Below are 23,869 nucleotides of genomic sequence, written 5' to 3'. Positions count from 1 at the left end.
GTTATGCCAATCTGTCCGTTACGCCAGCTCATTAGACGCCGGATTTGAACGAACGGAATGCGAGGAGAAATTAAACGTTCGGCCACATCGTTCAAAACTGGCAAAGCAGGCGGCAAGGGTGGATACCGATACCCGTGGCTTACACTGTAGAGTGGAATTTTCTGCTTGAGCAGAAAGCCCTTGCACGTTCCACAAACACTCGCCACAGTCTCATCCGACCATTCTGGAAATGCCAAACGCAAAGTGTCATACATTGGATTACTCACTGGTGTCAAGTCGTTTTGGTGCCACAGTCTGTCGTACACACTACAAATGTGTCCAAACGGATTGTTCACAAAGTCTGCTTCAAATGTCCGGGTCGCAGATGCACTTTCGGAAACTCGAATGGTGTGATCAGTCACACGACGGGCATTCACATCCTCTTCGCTTGGTTCCCGTTGGCAGACGCCTTCCATAGGCTCCATCTCGGCGGCTATGCGCCGTCTACTACGCTCGGCAGTCTGGCATCTCCGTTTGTCAAGCCATTCCTCTCTCTGTTCTGGCGTCTCCGCTGCTCTCTTCGTCTTCTGACGCTCATTCTCTCTTTGTTGAGTAGCCAACTGCCAGGCGACAACCTCAGGATCGGAAGAGTTAATGTTCTCCTGTCTATATCGCCGTTTAGCAGCGGCTGGACTCTCCTTCTGTGCATATATACCAAGCGTTGCGATACAGCCGCCGATTACATCTCCGCCTTTTATACGCAATGCTGCGCATGCGACGACGCGCGGTTCGGGTGATAGAGCGGCGTGCGGCGAGGCGGTGGTGACAAACGCGGCGCAGCTGTGGGGTCTCTCTGGTTGCGATAGTATCGGCGCATGCGCACAACTGCTCATCCGCGTGACGTCACATTCATCTTCGATGATGGAGCGGGCGCAAGTTGGCGGGCGCGCGACCGCGGTGACGACGGCGACGAAGCGCGCGGCGCACCCACTGCTCCTCTCCGGTTGCCATGGTAACTGCGCATGCGTACAACTTTCCTCTCCCATGTACCGCGAAATGCTCGGCTGGTAGCCTAGTGTAGCTCCCGCTACAAAACCATTTATTCACCTATATGTACAGAGAGGTGCTCGGGGAGATGCCGCTAGTGGGTCTCGCCCCTTACAATAGAAGGTGGAGTCCCTCATTCCGGGACCCCGTTGGTCCTGACCGTTGCGCAGGTCCGTCGAGCCAGGGCCTGTTGGGACGATAGTTCCTGGAAGCCGAGCAGAGCCGCCTCCCAGTCCTCTCGGGTAGGGGAAGGGGTGGTGGAGGAGGGGGGGAGAAGGATTTTGCCTGCAAGCCCAAACCATGTGAAAGGTGTCGGCCACCTCCCCACAGAATGAGCAGCGGCCGTCAAAAGAAGGGTCAAAGTGCTTGAGAACCGCCGAGCACAGCAGAGTGTTCCTAAAGAGCCTAAGGAGAGTTCGTTCGCCAGCTTATCCAGTCCCTTCATAGGAACCGGGTAGCGCCGCTGTTCGGCACGACAGTGCTCAGTAATATCTTTAAAAGAAAGAATAGGGCTGTGGTCTGGGTTAAGCTCCTCCCAAGGAGCGCCGGGTGTCAGGGCTAAGCTCCGCCCAAGGAGCGCCTGGTGCCCGGTGAGTGAGTGCGCGGGCTGCCTCATGGGCGGCTTCGTTACCTGGCATGCCTTGGTGGCCGGGACCCATGATTGAGCGATGAGTTGGATTGCAGTCACGAGTACTGTGGTGAAGAATTTGGTGAGCAAGTGGAGTTATCCAACCGAACTCAAAGTTACGACAGGCTCCGCGAGAGTATGTGAGGATAAATTTAGAGTCGGGATGGGAGGCTGCGAGGGCGATCGCTACCTCCTCCGCATGAGTTGAGCTGGGCGCTCTGAACGAGAGGCCGTCCACATGTTTTCCCTCGTGTATGACTGCAGCCGTGTACCATTTCCCCCTGGAGTGGTAGGGGCCCGCAACGTCTACGTAGAAGACTCGTTTCTTTGAGCCATAGTGGCGGTGCAGGGCATCCGCCCGTGCCTGGCGCCGGCCATTATGGTCCTCCTTGTTCACCCTGTCACACGGCCAGTTTCAATCACCCTCGAGTCGAGGGTCTTCGAGATTTTCAATCGCCATCGAACTCGCCGCTGCTACACGGCAAATCTCAATGGCCATTGAAATGGTTCTCGTGTCTTACGCCACGGATGTGTGGCGCCAGAATCGCTACTTTGGATTTTGCAAAAATAACAAAAATATTTGATAAATGTATACTAAATGCTGAAATACACGCATACGCGAAAGTCGTTCAAAACCCTTTTAATTGCACGTACGCGACGGACATATGCAGACACTGCTGTAGCCACTCTAATACAAGACGAGCCAAAACCCAGCCAATCCAACTGCGTCGGAGCGCTGCTTCGTCAGGCTTAAGACCTGGGAAATCGCCATGATATCTGAAAAACAAGAGCTATTTGTCTCTTGAAACCTTATGCGAGGGTAAGAATGGGCAAATCGAAGGCGAATACAATAGCTTAGAACACGATATTGCTTTGAGGGATTAGCGACGAAGCTGTTATCGCTGTGAAGCGGGCGGGCAGGGTGCCGCCATGTTGTCAACGTTAAGTACGCAAGCAACCCAAAATTAATGCGCTTAGTGCGCTTAAAACAAGTCTAATATAATTTTAAAATAATTTTACAGACTGCTTGCATTAAATTTTATGCGAATAATGTATGTTCATGTTTTTGCACCGTGAATGTGTCGTGTACGAAAGTGCGCTTGGCGCCGCTCGAAGCTACGCTAGCAACCTTGGGCAGCGCTCGAAGGCCCTCGAAATCTCGATGGAGTTCTGCGCTACTCCGTTGACTCGATAGGCTATTGACTCGATCGCCATTGAAACTGCCCGTGTGGCAGCGCTCGATCGCCTTTGAGTCGATAGACTATCGGTTCGAGGGCCCTCGAAATGCCCGTGTGACAGGGGTATTAGATGGAAGGGGTCGAATGTAGAGGGCGCGTCTCCACAGTTCGGGCACTCGAACCCGCTCCATCGTATGGTGGTCATGTTTGATATGTGACCGGTCGAACAGGCGGCGACCGAACACGGTCTGGGTGAGACGCGTGTATTAATTAACGAGATGCGCCTCGCGAAGTTCCCGATAGGTGTTCACCATTCCCAACGCGAGCAGTCGCGCGCTGGAAGTGAGATCGGGAGGCCGAGGGCTCTCTTGAAAATTTTGCGGAGTACAGCCTCCAAGCAATCTTCGTCATGTTTTGCGTAAGCGGAGGTAAGGAGTCGAGTACAGTACTCGACTAGTTACGAAGACATGGGCGAGCCGCACCGCATCGTTGCTTCACAACCCTCCTCGCTTGTTGGAAACGCGGCGAACCATTCGGCCCACCTGGTCGCCGACTTTGCGGAGTTTGGCAAGGGTCGTGTCTGCCTTGCGATGCTGATTAATGAAGAGACCGAGTATCCGCAGCTCCTGCGCTTCACGGATGGGGCCGCTGGCGAGAGAGAGCTGAACGGAGATTTTCCATTTCGGAGAATGTCGAATATGCAGAAATTCAGACTTGGACGGGGAGCACTGGAGGCCGCAGTACGTAGCATAGTGGTCTACCGTGATCGCCGCTGCTTGCAGGCATTCCTACATGTATCCTATGTTTCCCGTAGTAGCCCAGATGGTGATGTCATCGGCGCACAGTGCATGCTGAACACCGCCGAAACCCGCCAGCTGTGCCGCGAGGTGCATCATGCCAATGTTAAAGAGAAGCGGGGACAGCACAGCGCCTTGTGGTGCGCCCCGCGTTCCCAGAACAAACGGGCCGTACCCGGTCTCTTGTATGCGTATATAGGCCAAGCGGACTGTTAAGAAATGTAACGCAGTAAGCGAAAGAAATGTAACGCAGTAAGCGATGCGCACACAAGCTTACTGAGCGCGTCCAACTAAAAGTGCCTAGTAACAAGTACCTTGAAGTCGACAAACGGTAACAGACAAGGCGTAGAATTGCAACGAAAAACGTGCGAAATATATACGTCTAGGGAAGCAGGTGTCCTTCTTTGTGCTGATTAAACCTGCTGTCCTGTTTCCCATTTGAGGCTCTGATTGTAATCCAATGTCCAGCTTTAATTTGTGAGAGCTACACGCGTAAAAAGACAGGAACCCCGAGCGTCTAACTGCTATCGTTCACTGTTCTTGTATGCATCAGCCTTAGAAGTATACACACCGCCAGTGGATCGCCACGATGGGCCAAAGCGCAGTTATATGGACCCAAAGATTCCTGATCGCATCTCTATAGAACTAGACTTGCTACGGGCAATCCACAAGTCGTGTTTTTCGGTGATGCATCTTACGATAACGCACGCCTGGTGCCAAACGTGCTATGGCTTATTTGTTACTTTGTAATAGGTTTTTACTTGGCGAAACAACACCGTGTGCTTCAAGGATTAATGATTACATACCATAAGCTTCATTTCAGTGCATAACGAAGTCTCTATAGTCGGGCGTTCTTTGTTGTGTATTTCGCACAACAGGAGCAAGCCAGAGTTGTATCTCACCCTCAAACACGCGTGCTCAGCAGCCAAGCGCAACAGCCACGGAGTGGTGTGGGTCGACGATGACCAAACCGAACAGCTGGACCGATTGCCTTCCTTATCTGTTTCCACTTTCTTTTTCTAAAGGGAGCACGGACGAGTACGAGGCGGCTGACTCGCCCACCACGGACACGCTGTTGGCGTTCCGCAAGGCCCTGGACGGGGAACACGTGGCGGTCAAGGTGACGCCAGTCGCCGGCGGCGAGGCCACGACGAAGAAAGCGGGAAAGAAGGCGATGGCCAAGAAGGACAACAGGAAGGTTGCCAGAAGGGTCTCCGTGTCGGCTGCGAAGGCGGCAACAAAGAGTTCAGCCAGGGGACCCATAAAGAAAGCGACCAGGAAGAATGGAGGGAAGCACAAAAACAGAACCACTACCGATGGGCTCAACAGCACTGCCGCGGCGCCTGTGACGGCGGAGACGGTCGGGGAGAAGCACCGGTCGCCGCTGCAACCAATGAAGGTTACAGAAGCCCCGAAGGCAAAGTAAGAGCTTTTTTTTTTCTTTTAACGCAATTTTATAAGTATTTAATCTATGCTGATGTCATTAAAACGTGTGGCAAGCGATGCCTGAAATCATGTGGTATTAAGCATGAAATGCTTTCAATTCCCGTCGCGCCGCGGGTGACCTTGGCGTCAGAACGGAGAACATGGCGCCGAACATAAACGAACCCTGGCGAAACTTTCAGTTCACCCGCCCCTGGTGGCCACGTGCTGCGCTGCCGCCGGAGCAGCGCATGCGTCAACTACCGAATCCAGCCACGCGCAGTCCACTTGTTGAGCGAGGCTAGGGTCCCTAGAAATAATTGCAAGTATTTCTAGGGACCCTCGCTGAAGCCCCTCGATAATTATCGAGTGACTTTAACCCTAGCGATGCGACAGCGCCGCGCGAGCTGCCGGCATTGCGCAATGCGTGGCCCGGTTCGTGGCGCTGAAGTGAATAGTGGGTAGTGTGCCTACAGGCCCCGCCGCTATTATTGTCGCAAAGGGGCGGGGTGGCGCTGCGTACGTATTGAGAAGGATGAACGATTGAGAAGGATGGAGGAAAAGCGGTGGGCTAGGAAAGTTTTCAGATACCTGTATATAAAGAATGTTGACACGAAATGGAGAAAGCGAACTAGAAAATTGACAAGCAAATATCTGGACAGCAGTAAGGGGGCAAATCAGCAATTATCGGTGAAGAAAAAGGTTAAAGGAACAGAGAGAGCTTTGTGGAAAACAGGGATGCTGACGAAATCGGCACTAGAAACATACCGGACCTTTAAACAGGAAATTGTCAAAGAAAATATCTATGATAATTGTAGGGGAAGTTCTTTGTTGTTTGAGGCCAGGACTGGAGTTTTGCGGACTAATACCCCTGTCACACGGGCATTTCGAGGGCCCTCGAACCGATAGTCTATCGACTCAAAGGCGATCGAGCGCTGCCACACGGGCAGTTTCAATGGCGATCGAGTCAATAGCCTATCGAGTCAACGGAGTAGCGCAGAACTCCATCGAGATTTCGAGGGCCTTCGAGCGCTGCCCAAGGTTGCTAGCGTTGCTCCGAGCGGCGCCAAGCGCACTTTCGTACACGACACATTCACGGTGCAGAAACATGAACAAACATTATTCGCATAAAATTTAATGTAAGCAGCTTGTAAAATTATTTTAAAAATATATTAGAGTGGTTTTAAGTGCATTAAGAGCATTAATTTTGCGTTGCAGTCTTTGCGTTGCTTGCGTACTTAACGTTGACAACATGGCGGCATCCTGCCCGCCCGCTTCACAGCGATAACAGCTTCGTCGCTAATCCCTCAAAGCAATATCGTGTTCTAAGCTGTTGTATTCGCCTTCGATTTGCCCATTCTTACTCTCGCATAAAGTTTCAAGAGAAAAATAGCTCTTGTTTTTCAGATATCATGGCGATTTCCCCGGTCTTAAGCCTGACGAAGCAGCGCTCCGACGCAGTTGGACTGGCATGGTTTTGGCTCGTCTTGTATTAGAATGGCTACAGCAGTGTCTGCATCTGTCCGTCGCGTGCGCCCAATTAAAAGGATTTTAAACGACATGCGCGTATGCGTGTATTTAAGCATTTCGTATACATTTATCAAATATTTTTGTTATTTTTGTAAAATATAAAGTAGCGATTGTGGCGCCGCACAAGCGTAGAGTGAGACACGAGAACCATTTCAATGGCCATTGAGATTTGCCGTGTAGCAGCGGCGAGTTCGATGGCGATTGAGAATCTCGAAGACCCTCGACTCGAGGGTGATTGAAACTGGCCGTGTGACAGGGGTATAAGAAGTATAGAGTCAGGTACCAGGAGATAGACACTTTGTGCATTGCGTGCGGAGAGGAGGAGGAAACGGCTGAACACTTGATACTTTTCTGTAAAGGGCTTCACCCTACAGTGGAAGGCAGCGGGGCTGACTTACCCAAGGCATTGGGGTTTAGGGATAGTGAAGGGAAAGTGGATTTTAAGAGGTTAGAAGTAACCAAGCGAAGGCTATCTGATTGGTGGCTAAAAGCAAGACAGGAGTAAAATTTCACAAGACATGGCTAGGTGGCTTGAGCCACCGCCCGATGTAAAGGGTTCAGCCGTATCCATCCATCCATCCATCCATCCATGTCTCATTGCGCGCCTTTTTCACTTGTAAACAAGTGCCGCCCCCGTGGGGGTCGCTCCCTCAGGTAGTGCAGATACCGTCACAAAGCGAAAATCCCCAAGTGCGAGCCGAATGGCGTTCTCTTTTTATTTCGGGCGCTTGCAAGCGCTCGTCTCACCTTTATGGAAGGTTTGCAGAGCGGCAGTATCCCGTACACTGCTTGTCGGTTACGCGTTTGTGATTACATTGCGATCACAATGTGTTGTATACACAAGATGTCTTTTTTTTTATCACCGTGGAGTAAGCTTTTGAATTTGAGGAGGATATGAGGGAACCGTGCAATGTTCATTTGCGAGAGTCACTGCTATTTCCAACTATCTTGGCGGAACTACGGCGGCACCGCGCATAGTTATAGTCAATCGTTTTATTTTGAATTATCTCGTTCAACTCGCTGTTGTACTTGTGAGCCCTATTTACCTGTTTACGTCATTCTGGCTTATTGCCTTCTTTTATGCAAAATTGAAGCCGCGCTATCAGGTAAAGCATTACTCTGCAATACACAATGTCTATAAGGGCCGCTTTCCGACGCTCGAAAAATTTGAGGAAAAATAAAACGGCAAATGGTTAAGTTACATTCCGGGTGTGCATAACATCCTTCCGGTGCCACGTTCTGCGGAAAGCTGTCAACAACGTGATAACGAAAGCTTGATTGTAATAAAATGAAGGTGTATACCACTGAATTACGCAGGCTTTCAGCAGCAAAGCCGGCGGAAAAGCAGACGAGGCGCGCAGAGGGACGCGAGTGTCGCGGGCGAAGTGCATTTCCGAATCGTTAGCCAAACCATCATTACACACGAGCGCCAAATCACATCGTTGTATGCAAATGCGTCCACCCTAATTTTAATTCGTTGCGTCCGCCTCTGGAATACTCTATCAGCCTGATTTATTACGGAATGCTGCAGCAGGTTGTTATATCACCCAGATTTCCAATGTGTGATCTCTATAATGGGCCCACCGGACCCACGCTAATTACTCGTAAAACACGGCCCGTCGCACTAACGGGGTATCCATAGTCCCAAAAAACTGATCGCAGAAAATGCAGCTTTCGTGTAAGGCCACTCCACACCAAAATCTCGAGAAAAAAAAGTGCGGCACGTACGCGATTGTGCACGGAATGTGCAATGCACTTTGCAGGGCACATTTTCAAGACTCGCAACAGCGCAGCAAGCATGCATGACACGAGGGAGACGAAACAGTCGCTGTGTTGCCTGTCTCTCTTCTTTCTGTCCGTGTTTGTTGCGCTGTTGTGAATCATGTGTGCCTACTCGGCCAAGTTCCTCTGCCTTTTCAGAGCACATAACCGGAGCGTAAGAGGCTGGCATCTGCCTGTCAAGCGCAGCACGGCACATACGAATACGTACGGCCGCTCGGAAAGGGCGGCTAGGCATGGGGCGGCGGCGACGGAGACGCGTTGTCGTACGGCTGCGCTAAAACTCTCCGATGTCTCTACTGCCACGTGATGTTCGGAGATGACCGTTTCAGAGCACCTCTGAAGCACACGCTAAACAAGACGCAACGCGCGCACGCACAAACACACACACGCACACGCGCACACGCACGCACACACGAGGCAGGCACGGATGGTGTAACGTTAAAAATTGTCGTGTACCACTTTGTACGGCAGTCAAAAAGTGGAGGCGTAGAAGCACTGACAGGGACATATATTTGTATGGCCGCTCGATCACCGAGGGGCCGTGGCATTTGTAATGGCCTGCAGTTTCGCGCGATGGACTGCAATTCCCAAACCGGCTCCCAAAGCTTCCCTTCAGAATCCTGCCGGATTGGATTCCGTGACACATCATTTCAACGCGGAGGACCCTCGTCCGCTGCCTCGGAGCCCTCTAATGTAGGATTTTCAAAAAAATTATATTTACACCTATACTGCTCCTCTATCCAGTAGTATTCAAAATGATCTAAACTAGAGAACGGGGCAGCGTCGTCTAATTTCGTATTTTTGGAAACGCAAATAGAAAGAGCACGGTTGCGTACGCGGATGTATATGATGTCAGTCAAAGCACATGGAGTTGTGCAGAAAACGCAGTTGAGAGTGTCCTAACGACTGCTAACATTGTTTTGTCCATGCCTGATCGAACCTTTATTCGCGGCACAGAACGCGCGTATTACTTTCGAAGAAAGCGGGACATCATATATAGCCAGAAAAGTATGTTTCTCAGCATGGTTCACGTGCATAAAAGAAGGCGAGTAGTAACGACTCCCCGAAAATGATTTGACTACATTTCCGCTTATGTAGGACATACATTGTCAATTACGTCAAGGAGGCGCCGCTAAAGGCGAACCAGGCGTCTCCTGACGAGCCCTTCAGTCCGGACTTGCACACCTGACAACAGCGCAAGGCTGCTCCTCTGATGCAATAATAAATATGCGCACCGCACAAAAATGAAAGGGGATAGCTAGAAACACCTTAAAGGGGCTCTGAAACACCTTCCGAGGAGAGGACATCAACTTGCTCAATCACTGCACTGTGTTGTCATGAACAACTGAGTCGAATAATACACTTCTATACACGCAGCAGAGGACGCACAACCACGCGCGAAAGTTGGCGAGCCCTTCCCGGCGACTTTTTCATGCTCGCACCCTACTCCGTCCCCGCATCTGCGTAGACAAGGTGAGAGGTGACCATTGGTTAGATTCTTCCAGATATCAGGCAGCTACAATGGCCGCGGCCAATAAGCCGCGTAGCTCCGGCGGGTCGGGAAGCTCTCCCCTAGATGTGGGGCCGGCGGAGGAGCGCCGACCTTCCAGTCTGCAAAAGTGACGAGAGGAGAGGGAAAGGCGCGAAGACGCTGAAATTCAAATTTTGACTGCAGATAACTCTGTTTCTACACAGCGCATTAAAAAACTCTTTCTGGACAATATTCGGGAAGCGGCGTACGTGCTTTAACATCCCAGGCATAGCGCAACTTTATTAAAGCCCCTTTCAGAGCCCCTTTAACAAGTCCACGCGCCAAACGTGTGCTCTCTATAGACGCAAGACTTTCCGGTACAGAGGCTTTCGCGAAAGTTTCAGCACACTTTCCAGAGAGCTATTCACGTCTCCTGCCCAGATGCCTATATGAGTGGCCTCAGCAGCTTCTTGACAAAAAAGCTCACAAAGTTCTTCACAGTGTTGCGGGTATATGCAGTCTTCGCACCGCATCACAGGGCAGTCCTTGAGGCGAGGAAGCACGGTACTCGAAAGAAGTTTGGAAATGCGTCCACAAAGATGGAGCTCTGCTGACACAAGGGCCTTCTCGACGAACGTGCAGACGAGACTGCGCAGCCACACAGCTTTAGGGCGCGCTCCTTGGTCAAGGCCAGACACGAGCTTGTATGCTCAATTCAATTCAATTCTTTTTTTATTATCATTTCTTCAGTACAGTACATAACATCACTGTCTGGATCCTTAGCCAAAGGCTAGTTATGGATCCATGCATTAAAAGCAAAGAGATTAGTGAGGACATGATTTCTACTGCATGCCAAAATAATACACATAAGAATGGTGGAAAAATGCAAAGCGTACAAGCAAGATGGTTCAAATTACAGATATACAAGAGGGCTCATGACAAAAAAAAAACATATGAAGACAGGAACAGCATTTTTTATACAAAATTAACGCAGTTGCCTTAGAAGTGATTATTCAATGACATATGAATGGCAAACCCAACAGACACTACAGAGAATAATAAGAGACAATCACTAAGCGATTTGCATTGTAAATCAGGTAATTATTTGTGACAGAAAAAAGGTCTTTAGTGAAGTATAAGGATTGGACGTTGCAAAGACTGCACAGGGGATTTTATTCCAAGTTTTTACCCCTTGATACTCGAAGCGGCGCTGGCCATAGTCATTGCGAGATGTAGGAACCAGAAATCTTCCCTGTGCTGCTGAACGGCTGTTAGTTGGGGCTCTATGGAATGTGTTCAAAGGAAAGGGGGAGGTGCCGGAGAGGACTCTTAGTACGAGTAGTGCAACGCGAAAATCTCGAAGCTGCAATGCCGGCATTATTTGGAGTCTAAAAAACAAAGGGCGAGAAGGCGTATATGGTGTTGTGCAAGTCATTATTCTCAGTGCCCGCTTCTGCAGGCGTAAAACAGGTTCAATGTAAGTGATGTAAGTGAACCCCCATGATTCTATACAGTAAGTTAGTTGGGACTGAAAGAAGCTAAAGTATATTGTTTTTAGTGTGTGTATTTCGAAATGTCGCCGAGCTTTGGCCAGAACGAAACATGCATAAGATAGTTTGCTACGCAATTTTTCGATATGCGGTTTCCAGTTTAATGCAGCGTCTAAGGTTACACCCAAGTACTGAATAGTCTTAACTTCTTCAATTTCTTTATCTCCTATCGTTATTGCGGAGCAGGTATTCTGGTATTTTTTATAAGGGGATGCAAATATAATATATTTAGTCTTGCCTATGTTCAAAGTGAGTCTATTTGTTAAAAACCATTTATTGACTCTCTGAAGTTCTGAGTTTAAAGTATGCTTGGCTGTTTCAACGGAATTAGCGGTCACCAACAATGAGGTGTCGTCGGCGTACATAATGGCACGGGTATTTATTAGGCAATCGGGTAAGTTGTTTATGTAAAGTGTAAAAAGTATAGGCCCCAGTACTGAGCCCTGCGGAACACCTACGGAAATAGAACGCGAACTTGACGCGTGTTCGTCAATAATAACACACTGCCGTCGCCCAGTTAAATAGCTTCTAAAGAAATCGAGTGATACACCTCTGAACCCATATCGTTCTAGTTTCTTGCATAAAATATCGAGATCCACAGTGTCGAATGCCTTCTTAATATCCAGGAATACACCAACAGAAATATTGTTATTATTGAGTGCTTCATTGATTGAGTCAGTTATAGAAAGCACAGCCGTGGTGGTCGATCTATATTTCTGAAAACCATGTTGGGACGTTGACAGAATTGCATTTTTAGTCAGGAATTGCGTAATTCTTTTAGCCAATAGTTTTTCAAACATAGTGTTGATACAGCTAAGGATTGAGATCGGCCTATAGTTTCCGAGTTCATTAGGATTCCCACTTTTGTAGATAGGGACTACCTTGGCGAGCTTCAAAATATCAGGATAGATGCCGGACAGAAACGCTTTATTAAATAAAGATGCTAAGGTGGCAGCTAGGACGCCACTGTTGTTTTTAATTATGGAAACCGGAATACCATCGAGACCCGTGGCCTTAGTAGCATCCATTGAATTAAGTGCACTCATTACTTCGTCACTGCTTATTTCTATAAAACCGAAGGTCTTTTCAAGATACTCAGGCAGAGAAGGTTCGTCTGTGAGACCCATACTTAAACGTAAATCAGCACCCACTGAGCAGAAATGATCGTTAAACTGATCTGATAGCAGGTGTTTATCTGGGGAAAGGGCCAGGTCAGGAAGTAATCGGTTTGATGGAGTAGGCTGAATTATCGAGTTCACTGTAGCCCAGAGTTTCTTAGAATTGCCGGCGCATGCGTTTATTTGGTTACTAAAATATAGCTTCTTCTGTACACGCATGGTAGCAACAGCTTTATTTCTATGAATCTTATACTGAGCACTATAATATGCGTTCCCTCTGTTTTGTTTCATTTTGGTGTGCCAGTGGTCGCGCGTTTTTATCATATTTAGCACAGCTGCTGTCATCCAAGGGCACACTGGATGTGTATAGTACGTTTTTTTCTGCGTAAAACTACAATCATTTATCACAGCTTTGATTCTATCGACAAGGCTGCAGCAGTGTTCATTGGCATTCATATAGGCGAGGTCTGCAAAGCTCATTTCAGAGAGCCTGAGTGCGCATTTTTGATAGTCAATTTTCTTCCTAAGCTCGCATGTGCTGTCAGAAGTTCTACGGCTATCTCTATCGTCTACGCGGTATAAGAAGGCAATCGCGAAGTGATCTGCCATTGCTGTATCATATGCCCCAGCCAAATAACTAGGTGGCACGAAATTGCATATCACATGGTCGAGGCATGTCGAGCTGGAACCTGCGATTCGGGTCGGAGTAGAGATAAGATTCGTAAATCCATATGAAAATAACAGGTCAGTGTATTCGCTGTGGTTGGCACCTAAAGTATCAATATTAGTATCGCCGACGATGATTGCTTTTTTGTTCTTATCGGTTACGTGTATAAAAACAGATTCAAGATCATTCACAAACTTACTACGATCTGCGTGGGGGGCTCTATAAACAACACCAACCATGACACCCTCAAGTTCAACAAATAGAAATTCCGAACTGCTACTGACGGATGCGTTAAGATACGGATAGTCGCAGTGTACAAGGGTCTTTTTAATGTACAAACCTACCCCTCCTCCTCGATTGTTCGAAATGCGGGGACGGGACAGAAATACATAATTGGGAATGTTATAGCTTTCACCGGGCATCAGCCAGGTTTCGTAAAGAAAGCTGTCCTCTGCTAGAAACGTACAAAGGCCGTCAAAATTTCTAGCTATGCTCCTTACATTGCAATGCAGTATGGTGCGTGATTCATTTAACGTGAGAAATTTATGAGTGGTTCGTACAGTCAGCATTTTGAATGAACTAGACTATAAGGCCGAGGTCGGCCTCTGTAGAAATTCGGATCACGTCCGAGTTGTCTGCTTTTCGCGCCAAGATCCGGCCACGAGATACCCATGCATACTTCCAGTTGTGAAGCTTCTTCGCCGCTATAGCCCTAGCAAGCAACACTTTATACTCTGGGCAAAGATGTTCGTTTACGAACACGGATGTTGATCCAGAAATGCCAAGGTCCGATGTGATTAAGCGAGTTTTTTTTGCCGATTCGAGCAGTTTATCACGGGCATCACTTGACCTGAACTTAACGGTGATATTCGATTTGTTCCTATCTTTTGTTGGCACTCGATGCACGAGGTCAATATCGTTCACCGTTATTTCCGCTCCCACCTTCGTGGCAAGAGCGGAGACAATGCCTGTCAGTGACTCGCTGTCAGTAGTAGGGATGCCTTTTAACTCAAGGTTATTTCTGCGACTGTACTGCTGAAGTTCAGTTAGCTCTGCTCTAGTACGCTGCAGCTGTTTCGAAAGTTCACTGTTTTCATGCTTTAGATACTTCTGCTCTGCCTTAAGCTCGCTTATCTCCCGACGAGCCTCGGCCAGTTCTTTCTTAAATTCTTCAAAACTTTCATTCATAAATTCGACTGATCCCCGCAGGGTGCCAAGCTCATGGTTCAGGTTACTTCCCAAGGCTTCCAACTTGCTGTTAAGCTTCACAAGAAAACTTCCAACTTCTTTCACAGTAGTTGGAGCCTTGTCGAATAGCTTTTTCTCTCTTTTCTTTCGTGTTAGACGCGGTACCGGACCCTTCATCATCAGTCATTGCTTTAGGACGACCCAGGCACAAACTACAAAATGTATGTACAAGTAAAGAGTATTACAGACCTGTAATACGAAAAGTAGGATGAGCGTCGGGCCGATGCGTTCGTGCCTGAATCGTCCTCAGCAATGCTTCGTCCAGGGTCAGCTTTTATACGCCCCGCTGCATCAGTGCGCCACAGTCGGAGAGCTGGAGTATGCGCACATGCGCCGACGCAGTAACCACTGGGCCCGGTGTGACGAAGTTAGTAAAAGCCAGCAAGTTGCGTTGGCAATCGTTGGCACGTGTTGGCGAACCGGGAAGCCGCGACGGTGATCCAGACAGCCGGGCCAGCTGTAATACGAAAAGTAGGATGAGCGTCGGGCCGATGCGTTCGTGCCTGAATCGTCCTCAGCAATGCTTCCAATGCCGCGTGAAGGCTTTCCTTTAAGCAGCAGCTTACACTCGGGGCACGCCACCTGAAAAGTAATCACGTGCTTAATCTACCATCCCTCGGCTCCAAAATAAATCCGCTCACATTTCGTTCAGAGACCAAGACCAGGTACCCAGCCAAGTGGCGCGAGCTCAATTTCTGAAGGTACTTCGTCATACTTCATGACGTGCTGAATTTTCCAAAGCACATCCAAAGCATCTTCTGGAATTACTGGATGTTTTGCTTCGCAGATGACGTTTGCAGATCTCAGTGCCGCTTGGCACTCTGAGCTGGCATTTCCATGCCTGGCAGCCTCCAAGATGCCTACGTGCAAAATAACATTTCCACCCGTTTGCGAAAAAACGTAATGCAGGAGCGCAGCTGAGTTTGAATACAATACATGAAACTTGCCTTGAATAACGTTTCTGCCGTGAAGACAGCTGTTCTGGCGTCTGCTCGGTCATTGCCGCCGTTGAATTGGTGGAAGCATCTGAACAGACACTTAACTGGGTCACTGATAAAGGGCCGGGTGAGTGCGTACTTGAAGCTTAAAAAATTTTGTCGGGATATGGAACTTAACCCCGGCCCGACAGAGAACGATATCCCTCCGTCTTTAGAATCAATCTCGCAAGCAGTACGAGACGCATCGAATCGAGCCAGAACACCATTCTCGCAGAGCTTGCCGTGATTAGATCCGCACAAACTAGCACTGGGGACTCTGTGCGTCGACTTTAGTCACGCGTCGAGATCCTTGAAGAAACTGTAGCAATCAACCCTGAAAGTGGCGCCACACCTAAGACCTTGTCCGGCTTGGCGAAGTTTTCATCTGACGTTAAACTGATGACGGTGCCGAAAGTCGCTTACACCCCTCGAATTTATTGAAAATTAAGACTGTTTTTTTTTTAGGGAAAGGAAATGGCGCAGTATCTGTCTCACATATCGGCAGACACCTGAACCGCGCCGTAAGTGAAGGTATAAAGGAGGGAGTGAAAGATGAAAGGAAGAAAGAGGTGCCGTAGTGGAGGGCTCCAGAATAATTTCGGCCACCTATTATTATTACTATTAAGAGAGAGGGCGAGACAGAAAAATAAATTTTGCGGGGCCGTGACAGTCCACTAGAGCCCCCCTAATACTGTAGAATGGGAACGGCTCGGCACGCGCCACGCGTTGTCATTCCGGCGCTCCGGTGTTCCGTCATGTGTGCTTATCTTTTTTACTCGCGACTGTACTCTGTGCTAACGTCTTTTTCTATGCAGCCCGTTATGAATTCCCATTTTAAAGCGCTACTTCGTTCTCGCGGAAGACGCAGTTTCCGCAGCCCGCAAGTGCACGAGGCGAACACGAAACGAGTGCCGCACGCCTTCTACGTCGCTGCGATGTACTACGCCGCTGACAGTGCTATGCCCAAAAAAGCGCTCTTATAACTCAAAAAGGCTGTTTTTAAAAACTGTAAAGTCTTAGGTGAAACACCTTGTATAGTGCGGTAACAAAGGGCACTGACCGGGCCGTGCGGGTGGCCGCCGGTCCAACGGGAACCGTGGTATACCGCAGTCAGCATTTTCATTATCAGCCCCGAGTCTGTCAGATGATCAAAATGTACAGTAAACATGCAGAAATTATACCTACTAAGGCTGTTGAATTCCCAAGTCCTACGCCTTGCTTTCCGGAACGAAGTCCGATTTCAGCTCAGTGAGGTGTCAAAGAACTTGCTGCAGCGCACAAAATGCTTCTATGAAATTCCACTGCCAAACCAAAGCCTCTTGGCGGCGTTGGTGCGGAATTTTTCATTCGCACTGTGAGCAGCCCAGTACAGTCGTATCTTCTATTTTTTTTTTGTTTTAGCTGAAATCTCGGTACAGAAAAGCAATGCCGCAATGTGGTAGGCAAAGCCTACCGCGGTAGTCTTAGTATGGAAATAAAGCAGCAGCTTAACCACCTTGCTGTGAATCATCGCTCGCTCCGCCTTGCATTGTACGATGTGATAGAAAAGAAAAAAGTTGTACTGCTCTCCAAATAACAGGCACATCTTTTGGTTTATTTCCCTCCCTGGCGTGACGTGTGACCACGTAACGCGCGCCTGATTTCATGAACCAAATTTCTTGCAGGCATGGTAGGTAATTGACACTCAGCTTTTGGGTAACTAGCAAAAAAATCACGGGCGGTTTAGTTTGGTGTTTACCACGAATTATCGTGGACCAGAGCAATTATAGTTCTGGTTCTGCATGGTTTATTTTGTTTTTCTATGCTTTTGCTTGGCCTGAACTGGGTTACTTTGGTTGATATATCATGTGATGCAAGTTCGACATATTGCATCATTTTAGACTTGTACTGCGGTAGAATTGGTCATTCTCTACACTCACAGATACCTGGGTGTCCTCATTCCGCTCCTGGCGCAGAGGTGCAGCGGTTAAGCTACGCGCCACTGCCCTGCAATGGCAAGTGATGCCATCGGTGGGGCTTGTGAGACCTTTGTTGTTGCTGAGGAATCTCTCGCGACTAATCATTAACTGAACTGACACGGTGGGCAGTTTAATCGCAGTCCGATGGGCTGAGCTTGTGATGACGTCACGTCATGGGACCAAGGTGGCCCACGTGCTAGAAGGAGGCTTTGGACAGACAGACAACCACTGTTCGGTGGATTGGGAGCAATAGAGCACTAAAATGGCAACCACAGGAATCTTTTACTCCAGACTCGAGGAGTTAGTGATCACTATTATTCAGCCCAAATGCTGCATTAACGAGCCGTTTGATTTTCCAGTGGCCTGAGTAATGCTTTTTTTTTTAAAGCAACAGCATAGGAGCCTCATTGCAGCGGAAAGCCTGTATCGCACTGGGGGAAGACACTAAAGAAATAAAAACATCAGAGTTGGGGAGCAGGAACCGAACCCGTAGCGGTGCTAAAAACAGTTCCTCAGGCCACTGCTTCAGGCCACTATAGCCATCGCCACAGCTTTTTCTTTAAAAGGGTTGGGGCATCAAATTTTCAGGCTTCCTCTGCATGTAAGGTCACCCACGGCGAAGTATTGGACGCAACAAACGCTTAAGATATATTTTAATTGAGCTCCAAAGAGTCCCTAAGTGCTCTTTCTCACGATGGAGGCCCATCGCTAGCGCTATAGGTGGTGACGTAGAGCCACGGGAACGATATCAGGGAATAGCAGGGACATCATAACACAGCAACGTGGCGTACTATGAACGACGACGCTTGACATCGGCGAGGCGCTGCTTCAGCGACTCAGCGGTCGGTGTGCTGATCTGCATATATGCCGTTGCTGACGCACCAGCCGGCACCTTATATCGGCGGCCGAGCGAAACCTTCACGTCGATGAGACGATGACTCTCTTGTCTGCGCCTTCTCCGTAATGCGAATAAGCGAAAGGAGCGACTACATTTCGTATGTTCACCCTTCGGCTCACCTGCGGTCCGAATTGGCCTATATAGCGAGTCCGCCGGGTTCGTATGTGCAATGTCGGCGATAGTGGAGAGAGAGTTCAAAAGTTTTAGCGGATACATGTGATCATCATCAAGCTTGGTTTTGACAACAGTGACCTGAAATCGAGGATTGCTTACATCATAGGACGCAAATACATCAAGCGGGAAGCGCCGCTGCTAGGCGGTGTCACCCAGTCTGGCGGTCAATGCTGCAGGCGCCCGCGGCGGCAGCTACAGTCGTCGGCGTCGCTTGAGGGCAACAGATTAAGCCATTTTGTTTATCTCAAATGGGCGCCGAACATATCTTTAGTCAAATTTAAATTCAAGTACTGGACACATCGGAAAAAGCAAAAAAGCAGTTACAACGAGTCAGAAACGCTGTTCCTACGCGTTGTCAACAACCTGACTATGAAGCGTTCCCCAGGCTGGCGCTCGCATTCTTCGGCGATTCTTGCATAGTTATCGCACTGCGCAAACAAGTAAACCCGCAACCGGCGCAAAAGAGATGAGCTTGCTTAACCTAAGTGGAACGCAGCTTGCAATTCATGCCGAACTAACGCGCCCAATTGCTGCCTGTACACAGGTGCAGATATGTGAACAAAAGTAGCGCCGAGATGCCGTCGTCGCCATGGGCGCATTCCTGCAGAGGAGTTACGTACCCGATCGGTTAATTCTGAACCCTTTACAATTGTCTGGAAGCGTTCTTTTCGCGAATACACGGACTGTCTGCTAAACTAGCAGCAGATATCAGCCACGGGACCCTGAGCACTCTCGCAGTGCGGCTGCGCGGGCGGCGCGAAGTGAACACAGAGGCGGGTATTGGTCGGTAGGAAAAGTGACGCATCGTGTCGCTCTCATGTGTCAGCTACGGGCCACCGACACAGACGTCCGCCGTGCATCGGCGTGGCAAAGCGAAACACAACGCTGAAACCACATCGGCATACACGGTGTGGCGATTGAGATCGGCTGAAGCGAGCCGCTTGGTTTCAGGACTCAGCGTCGTTCCTCGCTCGCTTGGCTTTTCTCGGCATATCGCAGTGCAGACCAAGTTTGCCGGCACATGATTTCGAAAGGCGTTGCTATGCACAGCATGCGTACGAGAGCAGACGGCGCAGCAATACGTGCGTCACAACTTTTGGGGCCCATGTGACCAGGGTTGCTGCTCTTCCCTGATCGTGACGTCGCAGCACACCCCGGCGCTCAGATACCGAAATCGCTCAGTATAAATAATGCAATACTAAATTATTTACCGCACTGCTACGTACGGTGAAACGGACGCGCGGAGCGGCAAACCACGTAGAAGCGCTGCCAGGCGCCTTGCTGAAACGCGCGGGACTCAAGTTGCAGCCGTAGTTCGTCGGCACATCGTTCTCGACAAACCCGATGCCACGAACCCCAGCATAGCTTCTGCGCCGAACGAACGGGGAGCAAGCCGCAAGCTTCGTGGTGAACGCGCTTTGGATGTGCGCTGCGTTGTTCGCCGCTCACCGCGTGATTCCTGCGTGCCCGAACGAGACGAGCGGGAGGCGCTAAAGTTACTGGAACGGGAAAAGTACCGCAACCAGCCGCCATATTTGGTCCAGCGCCGCTTGCTGTGCACGCTTATCTCCGCCCATAAGAGCAAGTGCTACGTAATGCTCCGGATTATCTATGTGCCGGCGGCCGCGATAAAGAAGCGAGCGGACCGTTTATGGCGGGGAATTACCGCGTCACCGCGAAGGACGAATCGGGAAAACGCGCGCGCTGTCCGGCCGGCGCGGCGGCGAGAGAAAACGAATGCGGTACTTTTCCCGTTCCAGTGACTTTAGCATGGATGGATGGATACGGCTGAACCCTTTACATCGGGCGGTGGCTCAAGCCACCTAGCCATGTCTTGTGAAATTTTACTCCTGTCTTGCTTTTAGCCACCAATCAGATAACCTTCGCTTGGTTACTTCTAACCTCTTAAAATCCACTTTCCCTTCACTATCCCTAAACCCCAATCCCTTGGGTAAGTCAGCCCCGCTGCCTTCCACTGTAGGGTGAAGCCCTTTACAGAAAAGTATCAAGTGTTCAGCCGTTTCCTCCTCCTCTCCGCATGCAATGCACAAAGTGTCTATCTCCTGGTACCTGACTCTATACTTCTTAGTCCGCAAAACTCCAGTCCTGGCCTCAAACAACAAAGAACTTCCCCTACAATTATCATAGATATTTTCTTTGACAATTTCCTGTTTAAAGGTCCGGTATGTTTCTAGTGCCGATTTCGTCAGCATCCCTGTTTTCCACAAAGCTCTCTCTGTTCCTTTAACCTTTTTCTTAACCGATAATTGCTGATTTGCCCCCTTACTGCTGTCCAGATATTTGCTTGTCAATTTTCTAGTTCGCTTTCTCCATTTCGTGTCAACATTCTAAATTTATATACAGGTATCTGAAAACTTTCCTAGCCCACCGCTTTTCCTCCATCCTTCTCAATCGTTCCTCAAATGCTATCTTACTGCTAGCCTCTCTGCTCTCGAAAGATGCCCATCTCATATCACCCTGTACCCCCTGATTTGGTGTATTGCCATGTGCTCCCAAAGCTAACCTCCCTACTCCCCGTTGCCTAATTTCCAGCCTTGCTTGAACATCTGGCCTCATACACAGGACCGCATTCCCGAAGGTCAGGCTAGGGACCATCACCCCTTTCCAGATCCCTCTTACCACCTCATACCTATTGTAATTCCACAGGCGCTGCCGTCGCGCGCCATCTGTTGGTGCAGTGGCGTACATTCGAGGAGCAGGAGGAGGAGGAGGAGAGATGAGATGGGAGGAGCCGGTGTCGCCGACGCCGGCTTTTCTGCGACACGGGGCCCTTAACGCTGTCGCGTTAAAAAAAATAGTTGCGGTTCAACTACTGCTAAATTTGGTTAGCGAAAACTGTGGTGCATCTGGCAACTGGACGCAGCTTGGCGTCTGTAACGTTGCGTGCGTTCCGCACACTGGATAGGCAACGCGCCCATCCGGCCACCCTGGCAGGTGGCAATTAATGGTTGATCGCGAGAGGTTGGTCACCTAGTGAACTCTGCGGCCTATTGCTGCAGTGGCGCGTGTCTGCCACAACGTTGTCAGCGCTAATGCATGCAGCCCACATCTTTATCACCACCACCGCGTACCTCAAAGCGCGATTGAGGTGTCCACTGTCCCAGAGCGTCGGTAATGCGCCTTTGCTTTCGAAGAAAATTGAAGATTGGTTTCTAATAATAATAATAATTGGTTTTTGGGGAAAGGAAATGGCGCAGTATCTGTCATATATCGCTCGACACCTGAAGCGCGCCGTAAGGGAAGGGATAAAGGAGGGTGTGTAAGAAGAAAGGAAGAGAGAGGTGCCGTAGTGGAGGGCTCCGGAATAATTTCGACCACCTGGGGATCTTAAACGTGCACTGACATCGCACAGCACACGGGCGCCTTAGCGTTTTGCCTCCATAAAAACGCAGCCGCCGCGGTCGGGTTAGAACCCGGGAACTCCGGATCAGTAGCCGAGCGCCCTAACCATTGAGCCACGGCGGCGGGTAAGATTGTTTTGATCAGTAGCCGAGCGCCCTAACCATTGAGCCACGGCGGCGGGTAAGATTGTTTTTGAAAATTGGTTTTGAGGAAAGGAAATAGCGCATTAACTCTCTTACATACATATCGGTGGACACAGAAACCGCGTCGTAAGGAAGGGTTAAACGTGGTTGGGCTGAAGGTCATTCTCCGGCCTACCCGACGACAGCTTTACCTAGCATAGTGAAGCTTTTCGCTTCAAATGACAGATCAACAGAGCACTAGACGCGAGGTACGGCTGAGCACATCATCACAAAGAAAATGGCCTGGCTTAGCTTATGGTTAAGCCTAGGATGCGAAGCATATGTCGCTTGGCAAGCCGTACTTCTCGTTCTTCTCCCGTTTCCGTGGCTCTTTGTAACTTGCGCTTTGCGGTCTGGCGAGCCGCCCTCTCCTTGGCCGACATCTCGCTGCTCAACTGACTCAACGAGTGCGTCGCCTTTTATACAAATGCGTGACGTCAGTATCTCCTAGCGGTAGGAGCGGGAGTTAGGCCGCCGGCGGAGGCTGCGCGTCCGCAAGCGAGCGCACGATTTGAGCCCCAGCTTTCACAGCTGTTGTGACGTCATATCACGTGGTGCGCCGATGTAGGTCAAGTGGTAGCTACGCGGCCGCGCGCGGCGCAGCAAGGAAGAGCTCGGTTGTGCGGCTAGTATGCTTCGCATAAAAGGGAGTACCACTCCGGTCGGTTGAAGTCAGACGGTTCATACAATTCCCCCAGATGAATAATCACTTTGGAGAAAACATCCTGCTTGTACAAACTGCCAAGCTCTCTGCCAGTGCTTCCAATATCGTCGTCTTCGTCACATAGCCGCATCCACACGTGTTAAAACTGCCAGTCCCTCACGCTGTAGTTTGAAAGCGTGGACTTCATCTTCCATCCGTGCGCGTGGAAGCGTCATCAGACGAGCATGCAGCAAACCGCACGAAATGACAGGAGATTAGAAACAGTGGGCAATGTTAATTAGACGATCGAGAAACATTCCTTGTTCTGAGTCTATTCTGTGCTTAGCACTTATCATAATTGTCGTGATAAACGCTACTGAATTGTTTTCTAAATATTCTTGGCGTACTATCACGATGGAAAGAAACGCGAACAGCGGAAAGCGTGGCTTTCCGCACAATCAGCGCAGCCTAGCGTCGGCCCGCTGGCCCGAGGATTCGTGTCCAACTCTGATATGCTCGGCTGTCGCTAGGCAGATCGGCGCTTCCAGTCCGCGCCGCCGTAGCGCTATAGAATCTTGTTCCGGCCTATCGCATTCACATAATAAATCTGCTATGGACTGGAAGACATTTACGCTTGAGTTCTTACAAGCACACAGTCATCGTGACAGCATTAAAGCACGCCGTATTTTACTTTCCAGCATAGCAGCAAGCAAAGATTATCGTCCGCTGGTCGTGTCTGAACTCAAACACACGCGGTGCGGTGCGATAGCGCCGGCCGGAACAAGATTCTAGCGCTACGGCGGAGCGGACTGAAAGCGCCGATCCGCCTAGCGACAGCCAAGGCATGCCCAAGCATATCGGAGTTGGACACGAATCCTCGGGCCAGCGGGCCGACGCTACGCTGCGCTGATTGTGCGGAAAGCCACGCTTTCCGCTGTTCGCGTTTCTTTCCATCGTGATAGTACATAAGTTTTTGTACACAGACACAACAACGCGCTGACTCATTTTAGGCGTGATTATATAGACAACAATGAAATGTTATAAGTGCAGGGCACATGCATGCAGTGCGTGTCAGAATTAAATACACAGTGATATCTTGGAGCTCAACTTGTGAAAAATGAAAATTGGTTGTTGGGGAAAGGAAATGGCGCAGTATCTGTCACACATCGGCCGACACCTGAACAGCGCCGTAAGGGAAGGCGGGAGGGAAAGAAGAAAGGAAGAAAGATGTTCCGACTGGCTAATGCAGCTCAATGT

General features: G+C 49.6%; 1 long non-coding RNA gene across 1 annotated transcript in view; it reads left to right on the top strand.

Moving 5' to 3' along the window:
• Positions 1-23,869, top strand: part of LOC144127612 (uncharacterized) — a 33,272-nt gene that overhangs the window by 8,032 nt on the left and 1,371 nt on the right. Inside the window, exon 2 of the long non-coding RNA XR_013313555.1 lies at positions 4,655-5,051. This is a non-coding gene — a long non-coding RNA (uncharacterized LOC144127612). The remainder of the gene's footprint in view (positions 1-4,654; positions 5,052-23,869) is intronic.

The sequence above is a fragment of the Amblyomma americanum genome, chromosome 4 (assembly GCF_052857255.1).
Source record: "Amblyomma americanum isolate KBUSLIRL-KWMA chromosome 4, ASM5285725v1, whole genome shotgun sequence".
NCBI classification, from domain to species: Eukaryota; Metazoa; Arthropoda; class Arachnida; order Ixodida; family Ixodidae; genus Amblyomma; species Amblyomma americanum.
This window is presented reverse-complemented; position numbering and strand designations above follow the sequence as displayed.